The 25,852-nt window shown below is 41.6% G+C and overlaps 1 protein-coding gene across 3 annotated transcripts in view; it reads left to right on the forward strand.

Moving 5' to 3' along the window:
- The first annotated feature begins 6,971 nt into the window (after positions 1-6,971).
- Creb5 (cAMP responsive element binding protein 5) overlaps positions 6,972-25,852 on the forward strand; it is a 403,062-nt gene continuing 384,181 nt past the window's right edge. For 2 of the 3 annotated variants that reach the window (XM_074065197.1, XM_074065198.1), the window contains exon 1: positions 6,972-7,056. The gene's annotated coding sequence lies outside the window, so the exon portion shown is untranslated. The remainder of the gene's footprint in view (positions 7,057-25,852) is intronic. The other variant, XM_074065196.1, reaches the window with a different exon arrangement.

Consider the following 25,852-nt stretch of genomic DNA (forward strand, 5'->3'; position numbering starts at 1 on the left):
ACCTTTGGGTACAAAAATATGGATATCAGGGATTCTGAAGTCAGAACTAGCCTTGACCTCCAGCTACTTTATTTATTAGCTGTGTGACCTCAGCCAAATTACTTAGCTTCTCTAAGTATAAATTCTCCCATTAATAAAATGCTAGGAATAATACCTTCCACCTAGAGTTGTCAGGGTTGAATGAGATAAAATACATAACAGGCTTGACCCAGAGTTGTTGCTTTCAAATAATAGTGTGCTTTCCTTCCCCTCAGACTTTGCCATAGTATTAAACAGCCACTGCAATCTTGAAAATGGATGGTTTTGCTAAATAGCATAATATCCCACTGTGCTGTTTTTACTATAGTCTCTGTAAGTATAAGTAAGTGTGCTGTTGTGAAAGCTAGAGACAGAATATTTTAGAACTAGCATACAGATAGAGGAATGGAGTTGCTTTATATCTTTCTGACTCCCCCAGTGGGCAACAGTGTGATTCAAATGAGGTTCAGAGTGACTTTCTAGGTTTTACATATTCTGTAGCATGTAAGTGTGGGGAGGAATGGCTGATCAATTAGGTTTAAAAGGTACCGAAATTCTACAGGATCATTCAAGTCAAGTACTTATAAATGCCTCTAAAGAGATGAGAATAACCTTGCAAATCAGCAGTACATGACTGAAACATGGTTAACCAAGACATAAAGAGAGGTGGCATGTGAAATATCAGTTCATGGGAGATGACGCCCAGTACTAATTTATGTGACATCAATAATGTTTTAGTCTAAATGAACCTCCCTATGTATAAAACATTCCTAATTATTGTTAGACCGTTACTTTCCACTTACCATCGATCTGAAGGAAATGACTAGGATTTTTGGAGTGTGCTGACACAGCGTGATTTTTCTGGGTCATTATTCAGAGCAGGTGTCAATCTCTTTTGTTTAATCCCAAAGCAAGGGGAAAAAAAAGATTGAGTAGTTTTTCCTTTAATCAAGTCTCTTTTTTAAAAAAAGAAAGATTAAGATAAAAAAAGTCACATTAAGATAAGAGTGACTTTTACAGGGATGTTAACACGCTAATACTCCTTGGAAAAGTGAAACATTTGGTTTTTAGCCAGGATCAGGCATAGATGTTACATTTGATAAGGTGATGAGTATCGTAATTCTCTATAAGATAGGTCAAGACATCAGCAACTGATGGTCTTCCAGCTGATGTCTCCTAAGCTTGAGCCAAGTGACCTGACTGTCCCTTGTTCAACAACATTTTAGAGTTGACTCGCACCCCCACCTCTAACTCAGACCTGGCAAATGTATACAGCTGGCTTATCACACATTCTGCCCACCATCTTCTCTGTTTACTTTTGGGTAAGGAAAGATGACAAGGAAAGGAGCTAGGAGCACCCTATCTTTCTTTTACCTTCTATCTTTCTTTTATCCTCATTTTTGATGTATATGTATATGATTGCCTAATACAGAACCCAACATGAGTAAGTTAGGGTCCTCATTTATTTGTGTTTCTTGGAATGCCATTCCCTTTTAGCTGCAAACCAAAAAAGGTCTAGTTTGAAAAGAAACCATGATCTCTTAGGGTGGTCAGTGCCCTGCCTTACCTTCATCCCAGTGTCCAAGTCAGTCAGTCATACATGTGGCCAGTTCCCCTCGCACTTGATTTGAGAATTGTTAAACTCTTGTGCATCTTGGGTGCCTGGAATTTTGTGTTCATGGTGCATGATGAGCTCTGTATGGAGTGGCAAGGACTGGTGGAAATTCATCATGTGTGAATCTCCTCTGCTTGGGCATGCACTCCATGTGACACCAGGCTTCAATTACACAGCCCAAGTTCAAAGATGAAATTACTGCAGATTTCAAGATGGCAACCACAGAGTCTTAAATAAGTGTGGGCTTTCTGAGCACGAGGTCCTATGTCACTGGGCATTGGCAGGCCAGGAAGCTGGCCCCATCTAGAATGCTGTTTGCTTAACCAGGCCCAGAGTTTGGGTGGAGACTGGTGGCCTTTTCTAGTCACTGCTTATCTCTGGCTAGTTCTCAGATTTTCTACTTCTTGAATCCTCAAACTGACTTGGGGTCAGGACTCCTGCAGCATGGGCTTTCTTCTAGCTGGCTTGGAATTGGTGCCAGTGACAAGGGTGTCTGACTCAGCTCACCCATGCCTCTGCTGTGTGGTGGTCCTGGGGGGCAAGCTACCCACATCTTTAAGACTCTATGTCCTCACTACAAAATAAGAATGGTTTTTTGGGAGGATTCACTGAGAAAATACTCATGGAGCCTTTAGCCTATGGTTTAGTATGCAGTAAATGCTTGGTAAATGTTAGCTAATCAGGTGTGGTTATTATTGTTTATGGTAGCCACCTTTTCCATTGCTGCGACAAAATAACTGAAAAACAACTTCAAGGAGGAAGGTTTATTATGGCTCATGGTTTCAGTCCATGATCAGCTGGCTCCTTTGCTTGTAGACCTGTGGCAAGGCAGGTACATAGTGGCAGAAAGGTATGATGGAAGAAAGCTGCTCACTTCACGACAGCCAGAAAGCAAAGAGCAAGAAGAAAAGACGAGAGCAAGATGTACTTTTCTTGGTCACACCACTGTGACCTACTGCCTCCAACTAGGCCCCACCTCCTAGTTTCCAGCACTTTCCAGTAATTGCCATCAAATTATAAATCCCTCAATAGATTAATTCACTGATGAGGTTGGAGCCCTCATGATCTAATCACTTCCCAAAGCCTTTAGCGCGTAAAACTTTGAGGGGCATTTTAGACACAAACCATAACATTGTGTTTGGATGCATTGTTTAATTTGTTTATTTGGAAATTTTTATTCCTCCAAATGAGATAATAAAGATACCTGGTAAAGATCCATCTTAGAAGGGCTGAAGACTTCTAGGAGGCCATAGTGAGGGGTTTAACCTTCAAGCATCCCTTCCACCATCACTGTAAACTTAAAAAGAAAAACAAATGAAAACATGAATGGGCAAAGGGTACTCCTAAGCAGAGTATGGGCAAAGGGCAGAGGGATGAGAAAAGGCCTTCTTCAGGTGTGTGCATCTTTCTGGGAAGCTACCAAAACACTAATAAGAAGCATAGGAGCCCTGGGGAGTATTTGTTAATGTTGAAAATAGGAAAGAAATTTAAAAAGTATCAATAACAACATAAACCTCTAAAACCAAAATAAACAAAAAGAAAAAAAAAGTGTTGCAAGCTGACCCTTTTCCTGGTCCTTCACCAGTTTCCTTTCCTGTCCTTGCCTGTATTAGTTACTTTTCATTGCTGTGACTAAGACACCTCACATAAAAAAGTTAAGAGGGGAAGGATTTATTTTAGCTCCCAGTTTCAGAGGTTTCAAGTCCATGGCTGCTTTGGCCCCATGCATGATGGTGGCAGGAGCATGAGGAGGAGGACTTTCTATACCTCGTTATGGGTAGGAAACAGACAGACAAGAAGAGGCCAAAGTCTCTCCCCTGAGAGACCACTCCCAGTGACCTACTTCTCCCAAAAGATGGTCTACCTCCTAAGGTCTCCAGAACATCCAAAGACAGTGCTACCAGCTCGAGATCAAGCCCCCAATACATGATCATTTTGTGGGGAGACACTTCATACCCAACCATAGCACTGTCTATCTAAGAATTCACTAAGACAGAGTCACTCAAAGTAAGATTCCCTGGGCACTTACAGAATCATAAATGTAGACTCTTACGCCCAGTGCCAAGCCTTTGAGCTGACACCCCTGGGGAAGTCTGACCCAAGAAACTTCCTCTAACATGCCACCCAAGCACTTACTATTTACCCCACTGTCTCAGACTTCTATGGGAGACTAGGAGCCAGGAAGGAGGTGACCTTTTTCATTTTTATTAATCCCTAGCACCAGACTGATCTGCCAACATTCACTGAAGTTTTAGAGAAATCCAAAGCACAGGCCTGAAGAATTACTTCCCAAATGATACCTGTTGGGAGAGTTCTAATCAGGCCTGACACTCAGTGTGTAAGTACTAACAAGGCTGTCAATTTGTTACAATATGAAAACCCTCCCTCAAGAGTTGGCAAATACCCCTTCTTTTGGCTCATCCATGTCTGTCCTTTCCATGATCCAGCTGTTAACCCTTGGTCTAGCAAAGAGTGTCATCGATTTTCATTGGTCAGTATAGGAGCTAGTCAGCTCCTCCTCAGAAGTCCAACCTGTCTGGCACCAAGAGTGGCACCTCTAGAGCTGGTTTGTGGAGGAGGGGAAGACCTCGGGTGGATGGAACCCCAGCTGGTTTACCTTGGTTCTGGTCTAAGGATCTTTGTCTCTACATATCCCACAGGCCATAAGAACTAGAGACCTGAAGGTGAGTGTCATTCCTCCTGGTGATGCTGGCACCCCAGGGGATAAATGCTCCAGGCTGTGGTCACCTTCAGCTGAGGAGTTCCTTACATGGTTGCCCCTGTGAACCACTATCTCGTGGTACTTTGTCCATGAGAAATCATGGAAGAGACTGGGTGAGTGTGAGGCAGGCGGGAATGTGGCCCACAAACAGGGGGCCCTGTTGGCAAGGTCTATAGGTGAGAAGCTGCTTGGTGTGGGTGATGCATATGGAGGGCAGGGTGGGCTGCCCTGGAGGAATGATGGGGCAAAAGTTTCCCTTTCCAATTACCAGGTTAGGTTTGCTAAAATGACTGAATGCCCACCTGTCACATCATTGGCTGCAGTCCTTTCATTAAAAAAAAGAGTGAGTGCTTATATAATGTGCTTGCCTGGTGCAAGCACATTTGTTAATGCAAGTGATATAATTCTTAACTTGAGTTACTATAATTATCCCCAGTGTCCTCATTAGAAATTTGGATAGTACTTGTGTGGAAACTCATATATACACGTTGCTGTTTAGAGAATAACCTGAATTATATGTTCTAAATTTGTATGTTGATTAGTTACTTACAAATTTTAAAATCTTTTGATTATCATCTTGGTTTGGCTTATTTTCATTCTTCACTCTATTCCTTTGATTCATGCCTGTCTGCTGGAGCAAAAAGAGAAAGCTCTTGGCTTGAGCTTTGTTAGAGTTCAATTACTGTTTTGCCTTATGTTGGCTGCTAAATGGGCTCATAGTTTTTACTTCAGGGAGAAGGGAGTAGGTACCTGCTTCGGGTGGGAATGGCTGTGCTGGTAGGTGGGTCTGAATGTGGGCACAGAAGCTGGTCCTGAGTGGGCCACTGCTTCCTTTCATAAATCGAGCTGTCCTATTTAAGGTTTCATTGGTTATGATTCACGTTAGGACTGAAGCTAGTCTTTTGCAGTTCCTTCAGGGCTCCATGTGGAACAGAACAAATAGAAAACTCATTGCACAGTTCTGAGTAAGGCTGTGAAGTACAAACAGCCATTAGTCTCTGTGGTTTCAAGGAACACTAAGGGGGAGGGGGCTGTTGGAACACTTAAAACCGGAAAGGAACTAGAAAGCTCTTCCATTTAATATGTCAAAAACCAGCTAAGAAATATGTGACAATCCAGGCAAAGTATTACAATTTCTAGCCAGCCCAGTCATGATTCTCTGGCAAACTGCACAGTCACGGCTGTGAAGCATTGGGATGAGAGGTACTATATAAATGTCAGATGTTACATAAATGTCAGGAATGATTATTGTTTGTTAATGGGGGCTAAACTGTTCCTAAGCAAAGATCCTACTCCCAGCCAGAAAGTTCTTAGCAGAGTTTCAAACCACCAATAACCCACAAGAAAAGTATGCTCATCCCTGGTTCTATAAAGGAACCCAGATGGGATTTGGGGTTGCAAACAGGCTGAGGTAGTCCCAGTGCCACCACCTGCTCATCAGGTGATTTAGGCCAACCCTCTAACCTTCTGGAGTCTGCCTTACTCACCTGTAGAATGGGGACAATTATATTACCATCCTACTTCTCCTTATTGTGCTATATTGTGAGAAACGAGGGAGCTTACATGTTACAAATGCCTTGCAAAGTGTAAGCTGGTTAAGAGCATGACAGTGGTCATCTAGAAGGGAGTGGAAATCAGCCTATGTCTTCCCTTTGATGCTACCTACAAGGCAGAGCTCCTGAAAGAAAATTAAGCTGGCACTATGGTGGCGATGGTCATGGTGACTGGCCCATGCTGAAAACGCCGGACTCCTTTCTCGCTGTAGATCAGGCGCCTAGATCCTGCATTCTGGCCCTGGCTTTGCTGCTTCCCAGCCGGTGAGCTTGGGCCAGTAACCCAGGAGGCTCTGGAAGTGATCGCCAAAGGCCCTTCCGGCTCTGACGCTGAGTCTAAATCAGACTCATCACTTGGCACTGGCTGACATTCACCTTTGCCTTCCGGAGAGACTCTCCCCACAGCTCCTCAGATGCAGGAAGCGGGTGATTTGGAAAGGGTGGGGGCTGTGTATTCCAAGTGAGTGTGCACAATAAGGAAGTTGTTCCCTTGGAGGTGAGGTAGAGTGGGGGTAAGTGAAGAAGGGGTGTAGAGAGAGTGGTCTGAGAAGCCAGCATGCAGAGAACACTGCAATGAGGTCATGACTGTCGCAGGCAAAAGGAGCTGGACATCTTCTGGTGGGGAGGGGAGCGTCTTGCATTTCTAATTGCAGAAAGTCTCTTCCCACTTCCTTCAGCATCCCCTCCCCATCTACCTCCTCCCCACACCCCAAACCTTACACCTTGCAGACCCTACCAGGCCCTGCCCGCGAGAGAGCCCGTGTCCGCTTCTCCTCCGTGGTCCTGTCTGAAACCATCGGGATTGTTTCCCAGCTGACTCACACCACTAATGTCAGGGAGCTGTGTCACAAGGCACTGGGCTCTGCAAGCTGTTGCTTGCGCGGTCGCCGCCGCGACTCCCCGCCGGGTGCACCAGGGTCCGCTCGAGGGGCGGGGCCGGGGCGGGGCCCGCCCCCTCGGCGTGCCAGCCCCGCCCATCTCTCCCTCCCTCCCCCGCGGACCGCAATGATTTAGAAGTTCAGGAATCCCACGTGACGTCACCGGGGGGGTGATGTAATGCACTCTAAATAGAATGTATTGTAATCTTTGCTCAGTCCAACGTGGTCCCTTCACCCGGGCTCCGCTCTTGCCTTCTCCACACTTGTTTGGTAAGTTCCTAAAAATACGGCTCGGCCACTTCTGGGGCTTTTGCATTTAGTCACTTTTGTTGCACTTGCCGCGGGAGCCATCTCGGGAGTGTACTTGTTTGCAGGGGTTGGTTCTCGGCAGCAGCCGCGAGGTTACTCGGTCCAATGGGCAGGTCACAGGGCAAGGAGTAGGGAAGATGCGATCCATATTTTTGGAGGGTGATCTGTGTTTGTAAACATTTTGGCGGACCAGAGGGAAGTCCGGCCCCAATTGCTGGTGGACTGTGGAGTTCTGCTGTGTCCTGTGGCCACCCAGAGACCCCACGCTGTGTCTGTCCCGGAGCGCGTCTCGGTGGCCGCTGCGCCGTGCGACTGGAGGGATGCTAACTGGAGCCAGCGCCGTGTCCGCCGCAGCGTGCGTGCGTGTGTGGGAGCGCGCGTGAGTTTCCCTGACACGGGGAACAGTTATGAATCGGGGGTGTGTGTTTGCCTCCAGAGACCTGGCAAGGTGCGGAAGTTCCTCCAGAAGTGTGGTCAAGCGGCGGCGGCGGCAGCTGCAGCAGCGGAGACGACGAGCCAGGACCCTCTCCCCCTTCCGCGTCCCCAGCTTCCCAGTGATGCGGAGGAACCCCCGAAGAAAGTTTGCAAACTTCCAGCAGGCGCTGCAAGGACGCCGGGTCACCTAGGGGGCGGACGGGCGAGCGCGCTGGGGCTCGCGCTCTAGCGGGTGCCGAGCCTTGGCTGCCACCTCTCCCGCAGAGCTGCCCGCCGCAGCTGGTGGGAGCGCGCGCCCGGGGACGGGAGGTCGCCCTTGGAGGGTACTTGACTTTCGCTCCAGGCGCTTCAGGTTCGAGAGTGGCCAGGCTCTCTGTCGGCTCGCGTCCACTCCTCCAACCGCCTCCTGCCCCCGTCCCTTTCTCGCTGACATCCTTCATTACCTCTTCCTCGCCGCTGCTCCAAGTGACAGCTCCGGCTGGAGTGGTGGCGGCGCAGTTCTCGGCACCCGGCGGCGGCAGAGCCTTCCTCTGTAGCAGATTCTCCACCAAAGCGCTTAAACTTTTCACGAAGTTCTTAGAGGGGCAAGACGCGAAGGAACCCAGGAGATCTTTTCTCCAGGGGGGCTGCACCCCTCTTCTTCCTGGCCATAGATTTATTTCCAGGGTGGGACTGGTAGATAAAGCCCCCAACTTTCCCTCGTCACCCCCATTTGATGCTTGTTCAAGGCCGGGAAACTGGAGTGGGTTGCTTTGTATATTTCGTTGTCAGAGTCTGCAGAGTGTGTTTGAGTTTTTATTTTTCCCTCTCTCTGACATGTGTCAAGGAATAAAGGCTGGATACAGGTCCATTACGTCATTCTGCAGGCCAGTAAGTGTTTGATTAACGGCTTCAGATACTCAGGGTTCAGGGGCTTAGAATGCTGACAAAGCAACTCTGCTTTCCACCCTCATCCCCCAACATACTGCTCGTGCAAATGCCAATTCCCCCGGCATCTTTATTGCCCGACACCCCCCCCCCTTCTCCACCCCTCCCCCGCCCACATCGTTATCACTCTAGGCCGCCCCCGCCTTTTACAGCTTTCCCTGGGGCAAACGGTGTCCCTGGAGTGTGGGTAAGAGCTTCTGCTGTCTGAGGGGACCGCAGTACCTGACCAGCGCACAATCTGCCCTTTTCTATTATTTAAGAAAGGCACCAGCAAGCTCCCTTCTCCAAGGGCGAAAATGCTCACCCCTAATAGAAAAGGCATCTCAGGAAACGTTTAGAAGCATTATGATAATACTGTGTCCCTGCCGTGACTTAGGAAAACAACACACCCTCAGCAAACAAAGTCCTGTACACAGCGTCTGCTGGAACCGGGTAGTCCTCGACTGAATTCAAAAGAGGAGGAGCTGAGTTAATCAAGTTTAGCTTAAAGGATCAAAATTAGATGTTTTATTTCCAAAGCGAGGGGATGTGAGTTGTTGAATGCAAAGTGCCATCCAATAAATTGCTATATGTGTTACTCTTGATCTTAACCTTAAGTTTCTATACTTAAAGAGGAAGTTAAGTACATAAGTCATTGAATTGATTTAGAATCTCCCTCTCTGGCAGCTGAAATATAAACTCGTTTGTGACTTGTTCAAGGGATTAAAAAGTAAGAAGTACTCTTTGGGGAGTGAGGGAAGTATGCAGTAGAAATTAAAATAAAAATTTTACCAACAGGCTTTTGGATGAAGGGGGAAAGGTTTTGTGTACTCTCTGATTTAGAGTTGGTGAAAGCTAAATAAAGGAAACTATATTCTAAGTAGCTAGGAATTTCTTGAAGAACCCATGTTTTGTGATAATCAGATCTACTTTCTTCAAAGTGAAAGCCATGTTGTAGGGTAGGCACTTGTGAAAACTCCTCTCTGGAGTTTAATTGACATCCCTTCTCCAAGTTGGAGGCAGTATTTATTATTTATTCATATCTAGAGATGAGATAGTATAACCCTACACACAATATGTGTGTGTCAAAAATGTTAAACTTCTTGTTTGTGATGCAGAAACCTAAATGAAAAAATGGTCTGGGTCATGGGCCTTGAAGAGTGTGATTAATGATCAACGATTTAGTGATCAGTGATTAGTGGTTTTATTCAAACTGTTACCTCTGACCAGAAGCACACATCAGAGGATTAACAGGCTCTTTAGATAAATGCTCATTAGTGGAAGGAGAAAAGCAAAGATAATAGGCAGGCACCCAGGGACAACTTTCGAAGAAAATCATTCCTGTCTTCAGAATAATAAGCTCTATTAACAGAAAGCCCTTTTAATTTAAAACTTGCTTTTATCTTGTAAATCAAAGTTAGATTTAAAAGTTTGTAGTGCCATTATAACCTAAATTTTCCCATATCCACTAGATGTGGATTATCGCAGTAGCGATATTTTTTTTATTTAAATAAACAATTGAACCTTTAGAATAGCAGAACCCTGACAAGTTCTTAGCTCCCAGGGTTTGAAGGTGTTCCCCCTTTTTAGGATGGAGATTGCAACTTGCTAACTAGATGGCGTACTGTTATTTGGTGTTCTGTGCTGTGTAGCAGGAGTGTAAACCGAGCATGTAGCTGCTTGCGAGGTGTTCTTCAACACTTAACAACAAAGTTGATTCTGTGTAGGGTTGGAGGCTAGACAGTTCTACAAGTTTTTAGTCACATTTTCCATGTCAGTTAAATCTAGGGAGTTCAAGGCTACTGGAAAAATTAGTCTCATTACTGAAAGAAACTTAGAGAAGGAGGGAGGGAAGGAGGTACAAGAGTCCAGGAGGTACCTTTGGGCTGCAGAAGTGATTGTAAAATACCAGACCTGGTCTTTTCTTTTCTTTCTTTTTCTTTTTTTTTTTTTAAACTAAGAGCTAGTTTCACAATCTTCTGGTCTTAAAACACTGAGGCAAATGCTCAAAGATTTATTTTCTTTCTAATCTTGCTGATGAAAAAGAAGTTACTAGAAAGAAAGGAAGAAAAAATTTGATCTGGTGACTGCAGGAGGCCATACGTTGCTGGTTTTATTCTACAGATAATGGTAAGGTGGTGTTAATTATGCTTATAAGACAGGGAAAGAACTTTGCACTTGGTTAAGCGGGACCAATTTTGTATTAGCATAGACAGAATTGGGAAATGGATTTGTTATTTTGTATGGAGTTTTGCTGATGCTTTTGTTCGTTTTCTGGGTCGTGTAACATTTTGTATGGAAGATTTTGTGTGTATGTGTGTGTGTGTGTGTGTGTGTGATTGTGTGTGTGAAGGACGTTCCTTCTGGGGTACAGTGTGTTCATAAGCATGTGAATTGCAGTGGGGAGCTATGAAGAATGTTAAGTATTGTGTCAGGTAAGAATCCCCTTTTGCATGAGCTGTCATGAATCACATCAAGGAGTACTTGAGTTTTAGTGAGAAGGAGTTCTTTAAAAAAAGAAAGAAAGAAAGAAACCCGAAGATTAAAAGCAGTGAAAAACAGACAGCCTTACTTCTACATCCAAACCTAGACCTGTACTCCTCTGAAGAAGGATGCTGTTGATTGAATATCAGCTATTGCTTTAATTTTAAAGCTTAAGAACAGTAAAAGAACTGACTGTGTCTCCCCAGAAATTTTTCTCATTTTTCTCCGCTTGAACATTTCCTATAGATGTATGATTTTTAAGTCCTTATAGATTCATATCGATTCTTATTTTTCAACTTTTCTCCAAGTAAACGTTTGCTCAATTGATAGTATCGCCAAACTATTTTTAATATAAATTGCCAATATTCATAAGTTGCCCATCAAATAGAGGTCAGTTGTGACCTTAGATAGTTTATACCTGAGCAAATAGCTTATTAGAATTTCCCCATAAAAAGTAGAAACCATACCTTTATTTCTAATCTCTCTGCGATGTTGCAGTTTTTGTTTTAATACGGGGTTGAATAAATGGTAGTTTGTCAGACACTATCCTGTGTAGTTTTTCAGTTATAAGTAGAATATTTTCCTTATAGCTACTTGTCAGTTTCCCATACATGCAAGTTCAAAACCACCTAATCATGGAGTGTCCATGGCTTTTTGTATCAATATGGGAGTTCTCAGTCTCCTGATTTCCTAGTATAATTTACTTTTTAACAATGAAACATCATTGTCCTATAATATTTCCTTAGCATTAGATTTTCTTCTTATGATGAAAAGTATTTGGTGAATGTATGACGATCACTGGATACTCATGAAGTGAACTTTGCAGTTTGGTTTTCTCCTGGTTGTATCATCAGATTAAAAATGGAAATTTGAGTGACTTACTGTATTTATCTTCTTTTTTTTCTTCTACACTTCAAAGCAGTGCCGTTAGTCACAAAATTAATGTGATCATGGCTGGTGTTTCCCATCTATATGCTTCTTTTAAATTAGATTTCTACAGCAATTTAAGATCCTGTTTTAGAGACTGCTTTCTTGGATGAAGATGGAACCATGATCTCAGTGATACTCATTATCTTGTCCAGTTTGACTATCAGCTGTATGATGGGAATCAACCCAGGCGTTTATAAGTTAGTGCTTAAAAATGTAAATATAGGACTATTTTTCTGAATTTTGTATAAGAAAATTATGCAGTCGAGATAAGGCAATAAGTGGAGGGTCAGTAGTTTTGAATATTTCAGTGAGAAATGTGCACTTTCATATATGATAAACAAACTTATAGACACCAGAACCTTTTTGTACTGATATTTGTAAACTAAATGAGCTATTCAGTGGCAATGCTGTAAATAGAAAGTCTGGCACTTTACAAATGATATCATATGCAATGTTTTTGCTAAAAGTTATTACATTTTATAATTAGGAAAAAATGGGCAATTACTGTTTAGTATCCATTAGTACTCCATTGTTGGGAATCACAAATCAGGGATTCAACTCAAGAAAAAAAAGTTTTAAAAAGACACAAGGCTTTTAGAAATTGCAAAATAGTGATAACACTCTTCCAGAAACACCAGTAAAAATTTTGAGACTCTTAATGAAGGCTATGGGACTTTCAAAATAAAATCCAGAGTTTAGGATAAATTCTTGAATATATAATCTGACATTTAGATATTTGTTTTCTTCCAGGTCCATTCTATTCCCCTCTCCTTGTTTTTTAAAAATAGTTTAGAATGGAGCACTTTAAAAAATGCATATTTCGGTTGTTTTTTTCTATTTCCTTAAGGTTCACAATTGTAATCTCTACCCTAAAATTAACAAGGACAGAAAACTACCATGTCGGCATTTCACTTGAACTTGATCTTGGAGGGAGTAAAAGAACTGTTGGCCTAGATATTCTGATGGTAAGGCAGACACTTGCAGCTTTATGCAGATACTGGAGCTAGTAGAGACCCTCTTAGTCAATGTCTCTGCTTAACAGAGGAGACTCCAAGGCTTGGTGGTGTCCTGTAGCTCACCCAAGGCCCAAAGCCATAGTGCAAACCAGGCCCGGATGCCTGCTTGCTGACTCCAGTTCGGGTTCTCCTTCCACAAGCCAGGTTGCCATAAATGCTCTTGTCACAAATGAAGCACCAGTGAAGGCTCAGGCTGCTTTGCTCTCTTTAAGCCTTTTGACCACTAGTCTTACAAAGACAAATTTTTATCAGATCTTTTAACTCATTGCCTTGACCGTATAAACCGTAGTTTCTATTCCATTTATTCTTATGTATCCCTAAAATGTTGATTTTTCTAATATTGACCTTCTTAATTGATTTTTAACTTAAAGCCTTTCTTACCATTAGTAGTAGACACACTCTATAAAATGACACCATTCAGATTTCATTTGAGAATAAAAACCAGGCAGAACTAAAAGGTCACCTAGGAACAAAGCAGTGACTTTCTTTATTTCCTATATTTTCTTCATCAGCTTTGAGGAAGGGATTGAAAAAATTACTTTAAAGTTCATTTAAATCATCTTTCTTTTGGTGGAATAGAGCAACAAGTGCTTTGTTCACTGTAGCACATGTGCTTTTTGTCCAGGGCAGTACAGGAAAGCATTTGAAGGTGAATGCTACTCTGTAAGAAGTGAGTTGAGTCTGGAAGCAGGCTCTTTTGAGGTTTGACTGACAAAACTTGACTACTTATATGCAACCCAGAGGACTCTGGCACACTGAACATCTTATTTGTACTAGGCTATGCTGTATTTAGGATGGAAGAGTATCTAAATAGAAATGCTGAGCACATCCACTGTATGTGTTGTTTGGCCTGACCCACAGGTCTCCTTTCCAGGCTTTTGAATGAAGGTTTCACATCAGAATTTAGATCACTTTTATTCTTTTATTACACTGAGGAGCCACTATGATTTCTCAAATATAGCACATTTTGACTAGTCTGATGCAATTTTCTCTGCTGGCTTTCCAAAGGGGAAAACATAGGCAAACAACAGCAAAATCTTTGTTTTCATTTAAATTTAGCTGAATTTTAAAAGAAATACATTAAATTTACATTTGTCAGGTTTGGTAGAACCATTTCACTTTATCAAAACAAGAATTTTTTCTTTAAGTAGCTTTGACTTCTAACGCTAAGGTTGGAATCCATACAGCAGAGGGTAGAAAGCATTGAGGATAAAGTCCACTTTCCCAGATACTCACGTGTGACCTGGTGCATCACTGTGAAGAGGCTGGCTTGCCTGACTGCAGCTACAACATTGTCTAGAGAAACAATGACACCTAGGAGAAAAAAAATAATATTCCAGGCCCGAGCTTCTAAACTCTGAGCAGGGAATGATGCTGTGTCAGAGGTGGCTTTCAGAATGCTGAGGGCTTTCAGGGTCATTTTCTCAGCTATGACATGGCAAAATGTTCTCTTTATCCATTCTCTGCATTTTCCTTACGCTAATGATTCCCTAGATTTATTTTTTAACATCCATTCCAGCTACTCTGTTTTAAGAGTAGACCCATAATAGCAAATCACAACGTGGACACAACAGAGAGGGACTATTTTTCCATGAGGGAAAAATAATAAATAACAAAACAAATTTGATCCACTCTTACAAGAAACGATTAGTAAGACAGGAGATAGAATTGATGGTATCACAGGTTCTGTCCACTTAGTTCTGCACCAATGTGGATTATGACAAAAAGCAAAATGGGAGACTGTAGGAGTGAATTCTCCAGGTGCTTCCTTGAACACATTGAACTTTTCTGCCTCAGCTTCCTCATTTGTAATAAAGGAACTTTGGTCTCAACCAGCACTGTCTGATAATGGGAGCCACAAATGTAATTTTAAATGTCCAAGTAGCTACATTAAAAAGGCAAAAAGAAACAGGTGAAGTTCATTTTAATAACATATTTTGCTTAACCAATGTATATGCAAAACATCATTTCAATATATAATTAATATAAAATATTAATATTCTTGGTACTACACATTGGAAATCTGGTATGTATTTTACCACTGTAGCATTTCTGGATTTGGACTAGCTGCATATCAAGTGCTCAGTAGCCACGTGTGGCCAGTGACTAAGGTAGCAGAATGTGAGTCTGTATCATGGTTCTTAATCCTGGTGGCCCAATGGAATCACCTGTGGAACTTATAAAAATTACTGACACTCCTCCTCCAGAAGATCCTGATTTAATTGGTTTGGGTGTGAGCCTGGGACCCTGTGTTTTTATAAAGCTCCTGAAGAGTTTCTAATGTGTAGCAAAGGTTGAGAAATACTGTTCCGACTGATCTCTAAGGAAGTGTCTCTAATATTCTCTGATTCTATTTAAGGAAAGGGATTGCAGTAAAGCTGTTCATTTAGAGTTCAAGGGCAGCCAGCAGTTGTTATAGCCATGCTGTGCCCTACAAGACACATGTAAGGAAATATAATTAATATAAATTAAAATTTACAGAATAAATAACTTAGAAGATAATTCTTTGTGTCAGACATTAGCTCTGTTTTATGTTAAGTTTCACATCCGGGTACTTTAAATGGCGTGCTTCTCTAGAACCTTCATTGAGGATTTGATTTACGTGCAGCCCCAGGAACAGCTTCCGTTTCAGAAAAGGTCAAGATCCCCTCATTTCAGTTCTTTGGGCTGTTTACTTCTCTGCCCCTGGTACTACTTGCCTTTAGCTGTTTTGGGAGGGAATTCTTACTTCATTGAAGACATCTGGATCCCCTAGAGTTTCTTCCTTCTGAGCTTTTTAACAAGCTTTGTGTCATTGTCTAGACCAAATTTGCTCTGGTCAAGATGTTAATTATCACCTTCTGGACTGAAGGTATTCATTGTATTTGTCACCTTTGAGAATATTACAAGACTTAATACTTCTCAATGCACAGTAGAATGTTTTCTGTACTTGTGTATAAATCTGTCTATCCAGTCACACATATTTGTGATGTTCAATTTGTGCATTCACTGATAGATGCAAAGAATAAAATAATAATAATAATTTCCAAAGTCTTCATGCATCTTTTTGAGGAGTCAACAGCAGCATTGTTTGTGGAGGGGAGGAGGAACCTCCTTGTGGGCCCCTGGTGACTTCACGTGGCAGAGAACATCTGCATTCCCCAACAGATGAGTCATTTCATCCCGACCCTCCTCATCCCATGCAGAGCTGTCTGTTTCCAAATATGTGTGTTTGACCACGTGCTTTAAAAACAAGGCTTTAAACCAGTTTTAAATACTAAATTATATGGTTTTCTACATTTGTGGTGATAATGTGTTTTCTCTACTGTGACTTGATGGAAGAATTTTAGCCTTTATTTACTAACACATAGCTGTGATCCTCCACTTTATAAATGGAGAAACTAAGGGATGGAGGACACTAGCATCTTGCTCATCGCTTAGATGGGTGGTCAGGATAAGAAAAGAGCTTACATTTCCAAGTGCCTTTTAACCTAGTTACTCTGGGTGGCCTCCAGTGGAGTTTTCCCAGTTGTATGTACGATTGCACTTGTCTTTGTGTTCATAAATAGCACTTTTTCTGTTGTTTCTTACTTCTTTGCACTTAAATCATTTCCTTGCTAGTAAGTGCCTTAGCTTCAGGCTACATGTACCTGGATTGATTAATAAATGCACACGGGTATATTAACTTCTTAACGTGGAATCTATTCTAAAAGTTGTATGGAGACATCTGTTGCAAACCTGTGTTTTTGGTGGTATCTAAGCAAACTTTCTCTCATGCTAATTGGTGATTGACTGAAGACTGTGTGGAGAGACATTGAGATTAATGATGTAAGTTGCTCCTCTGTTTGGGGAATTAAAGGTAAAGGGCTTTAGCTGTTTGTTCCTTGAGCAAGATAGACTGTAGCCTCGATCTGAATGGTCTTTAATAAAAAGCTCTAGCTCTTGCTGTGCCAGTGCACTGTCTTTATACTTGTTCTAGAGCTGTCTGCTTTTGAGATTTGTTTTTGCCTAATAATGACGGTATGTTGAACTACCCCACTGCAGTTTCCATAAGTCTGTGTCTTTAATGGGCAAGAGTAAGCCATGATTAATAGAGCGATTGTGACCAGTACCAGGGACAGATTATTTTGTATCAGTTTCTTAAGCATTATGTTAAAGCAATTTTAATATCTCCATATATATATATATATATATGGTTATGATTATATATAAACACTATATAAATAAAAACCCTGGCTAGTGAGAACCAGAATGTTACTTAGGGAATATGCTTGTGAATATGTTTGCCATCTCTTCTAAGATGCCCATGTATAAATTGTTCCTTGTTTTGGACAAATTGTCAATTTGTAGCATTGATTTGGTACATGTTGCTAATTAAAAGATATTACAAGATTTTAAAAACATTGAAACTGTATTGAAGACACCCTTTCCTTCAATTAGGCCTGTCTAAACACACATTGTTTACAATTTCATCTTCCGGTTTTGCAAAGCCAGATGACTAACATCCACCCTTCTTAGTGCTGCACTCTGTGGACGTCATCAAGGATGATGGTGCACAGTGTTTTGGCACCATGAAGCCGCATGTAATTTGAAATTGTACATTTTGCTAAATACCCATGGTAATCTCCAAACCATTCAAAACATTAAAAAACCAAAACAAAATAGTGATGTCTGCTGATTGGATGGAGGGTAGTGCTGGCAGAGAAGAATAATTATTTTTTTTTATGTACTTCAGAAGCACTTACAAAAATCAGGGAGAGAACAATTACACGTAATTACTTGGAATTACTTGGAAAGGGGCATTCTCAAGACAGACAGGTTAACCCTTTAGCCCAAGCTTCACTTATGTTCTTTCTAGGAAATCTTTTAAAGCATAAAAACTGTTATATTTTTAAAAGAAAAGCTGTAACAGTGAATTATAGGGATGCTTTATATTTATTTCACATTTAGTGTAGATTTTTGGTGCTCTACTTTGGAAGTCTTTATATTCTTTTCATGGTTTTGGTTATTTAACATGTAATTTTAAAAAGTAGGGGATTTTGAGATTGGTTACACAACAATATGAATATGTCTGGCCCTGCTGAACGTACCCTTCAAATGACTAAGATTGCAAATTTAATTATGTATATTTTATCACAGTTGTAAAGAGGGGGAGATAAGGTTTGCTTGTACCCCCTCAACATGGGGAAATAGAACGTACAGAACATTTGTTCCACAATAGATGCAGAGGGTGGCTTTAGTGTTTTAATGGGAAGGTGAACCGTCTAAACAAGACTAATTTGGAGCTGTGACACTGGTGTATGTGTGGTGTGATTCTGACATGTAGGAGACTCCAGGGGCTCAAAGACTTTAGCACACAGAACTCGAGTGTTTCCTTTCTGGAGACTGGCTTGAATTTGGATGGGCTCTGGGTATAGAGAGCTAAATCACAGCCATTTGACCTTATTTGAGTATTTCTGCTTGGGCTTACTTGCTTGTCTTTCTTCACACAGGGATACTCAACTGAGATCAAGATGAAAAGTAAGGCGAGGCAGCTTTGCGGGTTAGTTAATGAATAAAAACCCATCCTTTGCAGGGACACAGACCAGAGAAAAGTTGTTTAGGAGTTGGAAGTTCTGGAAGCAAATCTTAGGTGGAATAGTGGAGGAAACTGGAGCTAGTCTCCTTAGAAAATGGAAGGCTCAGGCTTGCATATAGTGTCTCTGTGGACACTGAGAATACAATTTTTTTTTCATTCCAGAAGAAGCCAGTAAGAATTGGAGGAGGGAGCAGGCATTCTGTATGTGCCTGAGGCTCTCTGTATTTGCTTCTTTGGCTTCTAAAATGAACACATTTTGAAACAAGTAGACCTATGCATCAATGGAATAGACTAGCTCAGAAATTAGTAACCTCTCTGGCCATGGATCATCAGAGCTGTTATAAGCAGAACTTCTAGAAAAGCAATGTGAATGGGGCTTAGCTGGCTGCTTCTGACTTCTTTGGATTATGAACATTTAAAACAATTGAGCAAAATCTAGGAGCCAGTTTCAGAAACTTGCTTTTTGGCATATGTTCATGAGAAGGTTTATGGATCTAGGAGCCATGGACTCCAGGGTAAAAACTACTGGGCTCAATGAATCTTTAGATGCTTTTCAGCACTGTAGTTACAGGAACACATAAATCTGAAATTGCCTTGGCTGAATACAAGCAGTTTTGTATAGTTCAACCTACATATGTTTGTTGCGCTCCCTTTCTGTGCGTCCCATATCCACAGATTCAACCAACCCTGCTTGAGTGAATTGAAAGTATTTGAAAAAAATGATGTCTGTACCGAACATGTGGACTTTTTCTTGTTAATACTCCTTAAACAGTATAGTTGTTAAAGTTTAGATCTTCCTTTTGTTCTTTTTTTCTTTTCACCAAAAAGAAAAAGCAGACTGGGGTTTGAACTCAGGGTTTTGGTGCAAAACTAAGGTTTAGATCTTAAATATTCTCCAGAGGTCATGGCTGAAAGCTCATTCTCCCAGCCTGTGGTGCTATGGGAGATGATGGAACCTTGAGGAGGTGCGGCCTGGTGGAAGGAAGTAACATCTTTGAAAACATGTCATGTAGGGGATAGAAGATATTGGGACTCCAGCCCTTTCCTGTCTCTCTCTCTCTTTGCTTTCGAGCCTCCATGATGCGAGTGGCTCTGCTCTACTGCACACTTCTGGCCATGGTACATTGTGCTGTCGCAGGCCCAAAAGCAATGGCGCCAACCCAACATAGACTGAAGCCAAAAAAAAAAAGCCTTCCTTCTTTCAAGTTGTTTATCTCAGGTGTTTTGTCAGTCATGGAAAGCTGACTAGCACAAGTGTAACAACTACTTACATAGCACTTACACTGTATTCAGGTATTCCAGAGACCATTTAAAGTATATGGGGGAAAATTCATAGGCAACATCCAAACACTGCCATTTTATAGAAGGGATTTGAGAATCCAAAGTTTTTGGTATTTGCAGAGAGTCTTGCAACCATGGAACAATCCCTTACAGATACGAATGGACAACTATTAAGCTAAAAAAGTAATGAGTTAATGAACATATGTTCATGTGTATATTAGGAATGACTATTAACCTTAGTTGGATAGTCATTTGTGTTTCTCTGTGAGAGTAACTGCCTGTTTTCTCAGGAACTTATGCCACGACAACTACAGGAATTTCCTATAAAGCATTTTATTAGGGTTCCATAACAATGCAGTGAAATCTTATAGGACAGGTGTTATCCTTCCCGTTCCATGGATAAAGAAACCATAGCTCACAGGGCTTAAATGGTATGAGGAGCCCCAGATAACTCAAGTGCCAGATGTATTACTAGATTTCAGGTATCCTTCCTGCTCCTGTGTTTCTCTTGCTTCTCTTTGTCTTTCCTCTCTTCCTCCATGCTAGCCACACATACTTATTGAATCAAATGTGCTTTTTGTTACTAAGAAGTATCAATATTCATAAAGAAACCAAGAAGCTCTCTTCCCATCAAAATGTCAGAGCCGTGCTTGATCTGAAGTTCTTCCATGTGGTAGAATTGGGGATGGAGAAGGCTGCTGCTAAAAATATGTTTGTGTGAAGTACTGAGGACTCCCTCTCTCCTTTCGTGTCTTCCTTGACTAGACACTCGCCAAGCATCTGTTATGTGCCAGGTCCTAGTTCTTTGTGGTCACACTGAAATATAGTCCTTCATCTCACAGAACTCACTATGAGGAGAAGCACAAAGAAGTCACTGCAATTTAGTGTTTCAGGGGGAAGTGAATATGTGTGTGGGAGGGGCAGTCTGGAGGCAGAAAACCCGGTTTTTGGGCTGTTGTGGTTCAAGAAAGAGGTGATGGAGGTTTGGGTTAGATAGGGTTAGATTCAAAGAACTGTGTAAGCAGTAAGGTCAGTGTGACTAGGGGATTGACTAACTGGAAGAGGAGGAAAGGAAGACGGGGCTAGAGGAAGATGGAGTCAGGATTAGTCTGGCCCAATAATGAAACTGGGGTTATCCTTTACAGTAATGATGGAGGATCTCTGTCCAAGTGCTCCATGGCTTTGTGTCTAAGTCTTTGGAAGAGAACAGAAGATAATTCAACAAAAAGTCAAACAGCAATTATAACTAAAGGTGGTAGTGCATTTGCTGGACTGCAGGGAAATGCAGTTTTGATAACTTCGATCTGAGCCCTAAGAGGGAGAGAGTCTCTCCACCACCAAAGGCGGGCATTGTGGGAGGGAGTCCAGGGTGTGGCCCGTGTCTTAGTGTCTTGAAGTTGCCAAATAGCGAATTGGCACAAACTGATCAACAGAAATTTATTCTCCCGTAGTTCTGGAGGTCAGCAGTGGGAAATCCAAGCAGGGTTGGTTCCTTCTGAAGGCTGGGAAGGAGAATCTGTCCCATACCTCTCTTTTTACTCACAGGTGGCTGTGTACTGTGTGTCCGCATGGTTTTCTCCCTGTGTAGATATTTTCAAAGTTCCAGTCATATGGGGTGAGAGTCCACCATAATGAGTTCAGTCAACTTGATGACTTCTGCCAATGCCTTATCTCCAAATACAGTCACATTCTGAAGTGCTGGGCATTATGACTCCAATCTATTTCTCTTTTGGCGGGGCACAGTTCAACCCATAATAGCAGGTGCTCCCCACAAGAAGGCAGTACCCTGGTAGATTGGGAGTGCTGTGGGTTTTAACCAGTCATTTTTTTTAAGCACACACCAAAAATAAACCTCTGATGGACCCCAGAAAAACTTGGAACAAGTCTTCAACAGATGGGGATCCACATATTTACAAGTTAAGGACAAGGCTTGCAAAACACAGTGAAGCAAGGATGTATAAAAAGTAGATATAAACATGTTGCACTGATTAATGAGTTTGCTAATGTAGTTTCGGCTTGGCCTTGAATTTGTCTCCAGAGTTTGTGAAAGAGCAATGCCAAAGGGCAGCACCAACTTTTTACCTTGAGAAGAAAGAATTAAATCCAACTTTAATTTGTCACCCTGGCAGGCTTAACCATTGTTATTTTGATATGCTAGTAGTTAGTGACAAGGACAGAACCCACCAGTGCTCATACATATACACACGAATTTACTAGACTGACTACAGATGTTTCAAAGTGGGAAAATTTCTGATTATTGATGGACAGTTGATGTTTCACAATAAAAACAAAGAAAGTGAAATTCTGCATTTGAAAAACATATCATGATAAAAATGCAAATAACCTGATTTTTAAAAAGGACAGGGGCTGGGGATGTAGCTCAGTGGTAGAGCTCTTGCCTAGCATGTGTGAGGTTCTGGGTTTTATTCCTAGAACCTGGGAAGAAAATGTGCAAAGGAGCAGACAAGACAGTTTCCCAAAGATGATTTACAAATGGCCAATAAACATCTGAAAAGACTTTCAGCATCCATAGATATCAGGATAACACAAATCAAAACTACCATGAGAAACCATGTCGTACCCTCTAGGATGACTATGATTTAAAGAAATAATAAATGTTGATGAAGATGTGGAGAAACTGGAACCTCATAGATTGCTGGCAGGATTGTCAAATGGTACAGTCACTTTGGAAAACAGCGTGGCAGGTCCTCAAAAAGTTAAACATAAACTTGACAGCACAGCAATTCCACTTCTAGCTGCACACCCAAAAGAAATGAAAACATATGTCCATATGAAAACTTGTACATGAATGTTCATAAGAGATTACTTGTAATAGCCAAGAAGTAGAAACTACTTGATGTCTATCAACTGACAAATGGGTAAGTAAAATATGGTATATCTATATACTGGAATATTATTTGCAATAAAAAATGAAGTACTGATGGTACAACATGGATGAATCTTGATAATATTTTGCTAAGAAAAAGTATTTAGCCACAAAGGACCACATATTGCACAATTCCATGTATTTAAAAATCAGAATAGGCAAATCTATGGAAACAGAAGGTAGATTAGTGATTGTCTAGGTCTGTGGTGGGGTTGGGAGTTTGAAGGTGACAACTAATTTTTTATGGGGAGAATAAAAATGTTCTAAAATTGATCACAGTGATGGTTGCACATATCTGTGAAGAGTGTAAGACCATTAGGTTATGTATATTAAATGTGTGTATTGTAAAGTATGTGAATTATAGCTCAATAACTGTTAAAGAAAGGCAACATTAGCTGGGTATGGTGGCTCAGGCCTATAATCCTAGCTTCTTGTGAGAGGCTAGCCTAGGCAAAAAGTTCTCATGATCCCATCTCAATCTGGATGCAGGAATCTGTTATTCCACTTTTGCAGGGAACCACAAACAGGAGGATTTCTCTCCAGGCTGGACCAGGCGTAAAGTGGGACCCATCTCAAAAATAACCAACACAAAAAAGGTATTTGGAGTTGCTTAGGCATTAGTGCACCTGCCTAGCAAGCGTGAGACTCCGAGTTCAAACCCCAGTATCATCCTTCCCAAAAATAAAGATAGTACATGACAGAGGAAAACAGAATGTTAAATTCAGTTAAAATACAGGCCAAAGAGTATATTTGGATTGAGAAGCTTCTTCACATATGTGGGATGAATATATCAGGGTGAGCAATGGAGAGAGGTTGACAGGGGCATTACAGACCTCAAGAGGAGCAGTCAACTACTAAAAACCTTATAGCTGGTATCAGGTGTATCCAGCCCAGGCCTCTCTCCTGGGAAAGGGCTTTAACATCCAACTGCACCTTGGACATTTCCTCCTATGTGAACTGCTGCTATTTCTTCATTCCCAAATTGTCCAAATGCTAACTGATCTCGTGTGGGTTCTCCTCTTGATCCATTTATCTTAGTAGGGGCCACCACCGTCCTTTGGTCCCCACTAGAAGCTTCCTGACCATTACTGACATTGTTTTTTCCCTCAGCAGAAATGAACACGGCATTGTCAAGTCTTCATGGCTCCACCTCAGCGATGTCTTGTGATGTTAGTCTTCTGCCCTCTTTCCAAACCAGTTCCTTCTACGAACTGAGAATTATTTATTGAGTCTTTATTGGACCAACTTTCTTGTTCCATCTACTATGTCAACCTTCATAATAAACCTACCGAGGAGCGAGAATGACCCCTTTATAAAGATAAGGAAAGTGAGGCTCCCAATAAAAGGCGAAGTTGGGGTTTGGAACCATTTTTGTCTGGTCCCTGAGTGCAGAGTCTTTCCATTCTGGCTACTGAATGAATCTTCCCATCTATGTCTCTGAACACCTTATGTCCCTAATCAAAGACCGTCGTTGGCGTCCTGGTGTTTTTGAGATGGGATCTTGCTAAGTAACCCATGCTGGCCTTGGACTTGTAATCCTTCTACTTCAGTCTACTAAGTGCTGGGATTACAGGTGAACTCCATGGTGCCCAGCTTGGCAGCCCGTTTTAAAGCCTTTAGCCCAACCACAGCTGCATCCTTTTAGGTTCTTCCCATATTCAAGCCAGACCCATGATACACTCTGGTCTGTACTGAGTACCTCTTACCATGTTCAGACCCCATTTGCCTGGAACATTTCACTCCCTTCTCCTGCACATTGGTTCCCACGCACACACACATCACCTTCTCCCTTCCCCCCAACTCACTTGGGAAATGTTTCTCTCAAAGGCCCATCTCAAGCATCATCTCCTGATCCCCCAAATCAAACACTGAATGCATAATGAATTAATTCCTTAGTGCTTTGTTAGTATTTTCATATGGTATTTTAAAAAATGTATCTTCTAATGTGCTTATTTTTGTGTTTGTCTTATATTCCTCTCCTGGATTGTAAGCTTCATAACAAGGTCCCAACAACCCAATACTGATTTGCCTCATGGAACCCTGAACACAGTAGATGAGGTAGCACAGGGTAGGCACAGAATAGGTGGTTAATTTATGCTGAATGAATTGATTGAAGGGTCTCTTGCACATTTTTATTGTCTTGAGTTTTCTGTCACCAGCATGACATGTTCAGTGCCTGGTGAGTTCCTGGGAGGACCAGCCAAGGGAAATTCTATAGGTTTATTGACAAAGTCCCCATACCCCAGCACGGCTTTATTCTCAAATTCTGTTTTTAAAGAGACTGCTGGACTGGGGGCGTAGCTCAGTGGTAGTATATGCAGCATGTAACAAGGCCCTGGGATTGATCCCTGACATTACCAAAATAAATAAACAAATCAATAAAAAATATAAAGACTAATATCATAATGTTATAGAAATCAAAAAATGGGTGTAACATAGTCAATTGCAAAGACTCTCCTAACCCTGTGAAATCATTGGGGTTTTTTTCCATTTTTACATTTCCTTGTTTGCCTTGTCCAGTGGTGAACCCAAGTTTTGAATGGTTTTTATCACAGCATTGACACATTTTAAAATTCTGCTATCTTTACTTAAGACTAGACCACAGACATTTTTCATATTGCTACACAGTTTTCAAAGCTATGATTATGCATAATATTCCATTCAGTTGCTGTACCATCATTTCTCAACCACCCCCTATTGTTTGACATTTAAGTTTGCTGTGGATTTTTTAATGATTATAAAAAAACACATGACCAGTCTTTTGGCAAGGAAAATATATACTCTAAAGATGCTAATCCCCTTCCCCTTAATATGGTTGAAAATTCTTACTTTAGTAAGATTTAGTTTAGACAAAATTGTGACAGAAACCAGGTTGTCTTGGGTACCTTTACACTTCTGTTATTCCTTCTCTTTGCCCGCTTCCTCCCAGCACATTCTTTGCCAAAGTACCTGCTCTCTTCCCCCAGGGACAGATCTGTCTCCCTCAGAACTTTTCTCTGCTCCCCTTATCTTAGCCAGACTCTCTCTTCCTTGTACTTCCTAAAGTGTCAATCAGTTTTAGTAGGATAGTCAATTCTCAATCTATTTTCCTCCTGCAGGGTTTATACTTTATCATGGTAGGGCTTCTGGAAACAACCATGTGGCAACCCAACAAAGGGGACAGTTAAGCAAGACCTTTGGTCTCTTCAGCTACAACTGTCCTGGGTTCTAAAGAGATGGTGACAACCAAACAGAGAAAATCTTTAAGCAAATAGGTGAATA

Source organism: Castor canadensis, chromosome 2 (genome assembly GCF_047511655.1).
Source record: "Castor canadensis chromosome 2, mCasCan1.hap1v2, whole genome shotgun sequence".
NCBI classification, from domain to species: Eukaryota; Metazoa; Chordata; class Mammalia; order Rodentia; family Castoridae; genus Castor; species Castor canadensis.